Raw genomic sequence first — 6,351 nt, 5'->3', positions numbered from 1 at the left:
CAGTAATTCAAGTTTTTTTTTGTTTTCTTCTTTTTTACTCTTTTTTTCTCTATAGATTGGGCTGCTCGGCACTGGGCTGGATGTTGGCCTGCTGCTGGAACGGGCCTGGGGGCCTGCTGGTGCTGGAACGGGCCTGCTGCTGGTTGGCTGTTGGCTGCTTGGCCTGCTAGGCCTGTTGGATTGGGCCTGGCCTGCTGCTATTTTTTTTCTCTGCTCGGCTGTTGTTTTGGGCTGCTGGGTGGTCTGCTGTCAAGGCGGGTCGGGTCGGGTCAACCCGACTGATTGTTTAATTTTTTGTTTATATATATATTTTTAAAATTTTCCTTTTTTTCTTTTTTCTTTTTCTCCTTTTTGTTCTTTCTTTTTTTTCTCTTCTTCTTTGGGCCGAACCCTAGCCTCACTGCCACCGCTGAAGCTTCCTCTGTTCGGTGGTGCGATGGTCAGTGCTCCTCCCTTTCTCCTCCTCTCTCTCCTTTTTTTTTTGCTGCTCTTTTTGTTATTTTTGTTTGCTATTTTTTTCTCTTTTTGCTCATTGTTTTTATTTGTTCTTTTGCTTGTTTGGGTTGTAGGTGATGGCAGTGGAAGGAAAGCAAAGGTGCGGCGGTAGGCACGGTGGTGGTGAAGGAACGACCGAATTTTTGAGTTTTTTTTCTTTTGTTTTTTTGCTGTGTTTTTTTCTCTTTTTTTTTTTACTTTTCTTTTTTGATTGATTGTGGCTTTTAGGTGGTGGTAAGGGGGAAAACGACGGTGGCGTGATGGCCGCGGTGACGGTGGCGGTCGCTCGGCTGGGTCTTTGCTGTTGTTTGGATTTTTTTGGTTTTTTCTTTTTTTTCTTGGCTGCTAAAACCAAACCCCCATCTTCTCTTCCAATTTTCTTTTTAATCCTGCTGATTTTGCTTTCTTTCCCCTTGTCTTCAGGTGACAGTGGAGCAATTATGGCCTAGGGAGGCTGCCGAAGTAGCTAGAGGTGGCAGTGCACGCTCGGCTGCTGATTGGGGTGATTTGACAAGTCTAGAAGGACTAAACTGCAGAGGATGCAAAGCTTTTGGGGCAAAAGTGAATTTTAGAAAAATACGAGGCCAAAATATAATATCTAGAAATTTTAGGGGCCCAAATGTAATTTTCAAAATATTAGGGGTCAAAATGAAAATTTGAGAAAAGTTAGGGGTCAAAATGTAATTTTTATAAAGTTTATGGGCTAAAATGTAATTTATATTTTTTGTATTATTCTTTTTCAAAATTTTATTATTACTATTTTATTAATATTTAAATTTATTACAAAAACAAGAATTAAAAATGGACTAAAGCCCAAACAAGTCCAAAATCCAATTATTTAAAACCCAATTATCCTACCCCATAGGCCCAACCATTGGGCCCAATCATTAGGCCCATATGAGGTAAGCCCAAAAAATCATAATAAATTTTTTAAGAATATATATATAAAATAAAATAAAATAAAATAAAACACAAAATTCGGACCGGACAAAATTCAGTGATTACATCTATCATTGAGTTTTAGGTTCGAATCTCCTCCCATATTTATTTGTTTATTTATTTTCTAATGAAAGTTTGCTTCAAGCATTTTTTTTTATTTTAAAATTTTTAACTAAGAAACATGCTATTTTCAAGTTTTTACTTAATAAACATGTTTTAAGTTTTTTTAATTAATAACTTCTTTATTTATATAGATAAAATAATAAATACTATCGAAACCATTTTTTATTTAAAAAATAAAAAATTAGTTGTCAATTTAAAAAAAATGAAAAATTGGGAGTCGCCATCAATCTTTTATTGAGGTGTGATTGGATCACCTAAAAACGGCTTTAGTCTACGAGTTTTAGAAAAACTGATCCGGGAGTCGGTTACGTACGGGGAAGAATTAACACTCTCGTTACGCCCAAAAATTGGTACCTAGTTGATTAATTAGTGTCTTAATGTCGAGAGTTAAAAAAATATAATCCTTAGTAGAAACTTAAAAATGCGTTACTTATTTAGACTTTTCTCATTTCAGAAAAAAAAAATGTCACACCCAATGAGTTAGGGCACGACATTCTACTTCTCCAAAAATGAGTTTGTCCAAAATACTCGTGTTATAAAATTTAAAAGAATATTCAATTGTTTAAAATTTATGAAGAAATTGCAGCCCAATACATTAGGGCACAATTTCTTAAAATCCCAAACATTGAATATTTCCTTTATTAATTTTTTTAAAAAAAATCTTTATCTCAAGAAACCAACACGTCATATCCAATGCGTTAGGACACAACGTATCGAATTCCCGAGAATGAGCTTTTTATTTATGTATTTTGGTTAAAGAGTATTCTTGATTATTTAGACTCAACAAAGAAAATTGGAACCCAATACGTTAGGGCTCAATCCTCTTGAAGATCCCAAATACCGAATATTGCGTTCTTTTGAAACCTTTGAACAAAATGGTTCTAATGCTTTAATGAAACCAAATATTTTAAAAAAATACGATGGGATGTACAACACGAAGTAATAATTAATAAACCAAAGTATATATCAATAATCAACAATAACCAATAAATACGAATAAATAATATAATACATATGCGGGCAATAATATCCAACACACATCATGCAAACACAAATATTAACATTCACGACTAAATGAATTAATGGCCAAGCGAAATAACATAAACAAAATGTAATAAATTTTCAACTAGAGAAAAATGAATATTAATTTAAAATAATAATATATAAATGAATTTTAAAATAAGTATTATATAAAAAGAAACTCAATATATATAAAAAATAATATATATATGCTAATTTAAATGAATGATACATACAAAATGAAAAGAAAACTTTATGATAGTACACGTATGGTAAATTTAGATAATATTAATTTAAAATAATAGTATATTATATCTTAAGCAATTCTAATGATAAATTTTAAAACACTGTTAAAATTTAAATATTAAATAGTACTAGACTTTTAAAAGAATATGTCGACAGCATGAACCAATTAGATTTAAATTTAAGCTAAAAAAAACTAAATTAGAGTTGAAACATAATATAAAAAATAATAAAATAAAATAATGGATCAAAGATAGAATTGGAATTAAAACAAAATTAAAAAAAAGCTAAAAATAAAGAAAGGCTACTTTGTGATTGACTCAAAACTGAGGGACTAAAACAACAATTAAACGCACAAATCTGGATACTTAAATCCAATCGTTGAAAACGACGCCATTTAAACTTGGATTAAAATGAAGACGGGATTAAATATGCGGTACAAATTAAAAAAATTGAAGAAAATCAAATTGAAACTATACAAAACACAGAGGGACTTGTTGCGCAAATAGACCAATGAACCAAAATGCGCGGATCCTGCCTCGGGTCGGGTCACCGCACGGGTTTCAGCCTCGAACGACGTCGTTTCAAGGCCACTAAAGCAGGTCTTAAACGGCGTCGTTTCGCGCACCGCATAAATATGCTTTAAAACCCTAAAATTCCAACTATCCGCCCTAAAAAACCAGAAGCAAACTAAACTTCTGCCCCCTTTCCCATTCCAGGTTTGCGCCACTCAAAGAAAGGGCTGCTCAGAGACCCTCGAATGATCTCCCAACTCCGATTGCAATGGAGCGAACGAAGATTAGGTAAACCCCCTCGTTTTCTACCTTTAAACCTCTCATGCTATTCTGTTTTAGTACCTTAATAAACAAAGAAGCGAAAAAAAAACAAAGAAAAGCGAAAGAAAAGAAAAATTAAAATTAAAATCTACCTTTCAAAATACTCTGTCTTTTGGGTTTTTTTTTCATTTTCCCCCTGTTACAATATTCTTAATGGCTTTTTATAGCCATAACAATAACATAGAAAGTAAACCTATTTACATCGATTTGATTCTCGATCTTTTGATTTTTCTTTCCATATACTGTTTTGTTTCTTTTCTTGTCATGCAGGTGAAGGCGCGCGCGTGAAGATCTGGTTTGTGCGAAGAGATCGGCTGCAGCGCTGGTGGTTTTTAGAAACCCTAGGGTTTTTGCAACTGTTTTGGGCCACCAAATTTGGGCCTTTGTTGTATTTCAACTTGGGCCATGTACTCTAGGCCAACTGCTTTGTTTTGGATTTGACTCTGTAAAAAAGAACTGGACTTTTTTTTATTTTTGTTTATTAAAGGCCGGGTAAAATTTAGGCATTACTAATATATAATTATATATTGAAAATAAATTATTTATATTATTATGTTAAATATATTTTAATTTTAATTTTTGATATATTTTTCTTTATACATAATTTATTTTTTTATTTTTTCAAAAAAAAAGAGAGCTTGAAGCAATATTCATTAGAAAAAAAAACAAAATAAATATGAAAGGGGATTAGAATTGATCATGGGCTTAGCTAGGTCAGGTTTGGGCCAAGCTGATGTAATATTTTAGGCCTATTTTTTGGGTTGGGCCTCTACCCAACCCCAACTAAGATTAAAAATGCTAAACTTGAGTTTGACTCGGCCCGCACGTATTAATTTTTTAAAATTATTTTTATATAAAAAGAAATTTAAAAATATAATATATCAAATATACTAAAAACATTAAAAGAAATGTTTCTCAGCAAATTGAAAATAAATAATAAAAAAAGTCTTTATACTTAAATAACACTAAGATAGTTGCAATTAGACGAGTGGCCTAGCCTGAAGACCCGCCCGGAAAGTGGGAGGGTTTGGGAAAAAATATAGGCTCAAAAAATGAGCTTGGGAAAAAAGGTCTGTTTAGAAAACTGGTCGAGCCTCGATTAAGGCTTTTTTGACTCGGTCTCGTCCCTAATTTGCAAAGAGAAAAAAAATCTACTATTTTCTTATTGTTTTGTTACGATTTCACTATTATATTGCTACTATTTTATTGTTATTATTTGGATATTTTATAACTCTTATTTTATTGTTAATTTTGCTATTATTTTAGAGGCATTTGCTTATTAAGTTGCACATATGTTAGTGTTATTTAAGTATAAAGATTTTTTTAAAATTTTTTTAAATTTATTGGGAAACATTTATTTTAAATTTTTAGTGTTTTATGATGTATTATATATATTAAAAATTATATAAAAAATTCAATACGGGCAGGCCAAGTCCGGGTTTTAATATTTTTATCAGGGCCGGGTTTGAGAAAAAATTTAGGCCCATTTGGTAGGCTTGGGCCTAGCCCAAAAATGGGCCTAAAATTTTGTAAAGGCCCAACTCGACCTATGGACAAGTCCAATTGCAATTTAGCAAGCAAATGCCTCTAAAATAGTAACAAATTTAACAATAAAACAAGAGTTATAAAAAATCCAAATAATAACAACAAAATACTAGCAATATAATAGCGAAATGACAACATAAAAGAAGTTTAGCTTGATTCAGGCCTGGCTCGGGCTGAAAAATCCTACCTTAGGTTCGACTTGTTTAGAAAACAAGCATTATTTTTTGTCCAAGCCAATTTTTTGAGCTTACATTTTTTCCCAAACCCTCTCAACTTTCGTAAGCCTTTAGGATTGGACAGGGTGGCCCGACTATGATCAAGTCCAGAGGGGATTCAAAGTCGGGACCCAAGGGTAGAAAATGCAAGCATGTAACCAACAACAAAAAAAAAAGAAGCTAAGTGGTTAAAAGAAAACACGTTTGGTATAAAGCGTTTTTTAAAAAGAACTTTTCACAGGTCACACTTTATGTCATGTCAGCTTTTAATTCTCAAAATCGACCTATTTCTTTTAATAATGTAAAAAAGACCTAAATCATTAATTTTTTTAAAAAGCAACATTTTCACTAATTTTGCCTTTTAAATACTACCCATGTTATATTTTTGGATAAATTGTACCGTTAGTCACCTAACTATGAATGCTTTTAATTTAATCACTAACGTTAACATTTGCTGCTATTTTGGTCACCCTCCATTAAATTGTTAACATAAATGATGATATTGCGTTTTTTAATTAATATAATAACATATTTAATCCTCAATACTTTTACATTCTATCAATTTAGTTTTAATTCTAAATAATACAACAAATTTAATTCTCTATATTTACAAATTCTATCAATTTAATCTTTAAACTTTTTCACGGATCAAATTTTATTTTATTTTTACCACCAGAGGGTTGTACGGGCTGCCATGTTAAATGAGGATTTCAAAATTAGTGGTGTTCTATATATGGAAGCCAAACGAAGCTTAGGTAATTAGTACCTCATTATTTTTTAACCATGCTCGGTTAATGGAATGGTTTGGTAAGGTGGAACCTGGTCAAGTTTATTCTTCATGTCAAGAAGAGCAACTTGGCTTGTGATATTTGGGGTACCATTAGAAACTTGGAATCAATCTATTTTCAAGAGAACTGCATGAGTATGAGAGGAAG

At 32.0% G+C, this 6,351-nt stretch overlaps 1 long non-coding RNA gene across 1 annotated transcript; it reads left to right on the top strand.

Moving 5' to 3' along the window:
- The first annotated feature begins 3,272 nt into the window (after positions 1-3,272).
- Positions 3,273-4,158, top strand: LOC121217763 (uncharacterized). Its single transcript, XR_005913938.1, has 2 exons — positions 3,273-3,623; positions 3,927-4,158. It is a non-coding gene; the product is annotated as an uncharacterized lncRNA (long non-coding RNA).
- The last annotated feature ends 2,193 nt before the right edge of the window (positions 4,159-6,351 follow it).

The sequence above is a fragment of the Gossypium hirsutum genome, chromosome D05, assembly GCF_007990345.1.
Source record: "Gossypium hirsutum isolate 1008001.06 chromosome D05, Gossypium_hirsutum_v2.1, whole genome shotgun sequence".
NCBI lineage: Eukaryota > Viridiplantae > Streptophyta > Magnoliopsida > Malvales > Malvaceae > Gossypium > Gossypium hirsutum.
The sequence above is the reverse complement of the archived record's forward strand: the minus strand, read 5'-3'. Positions and strand labels throughout refer to the sequence as shown.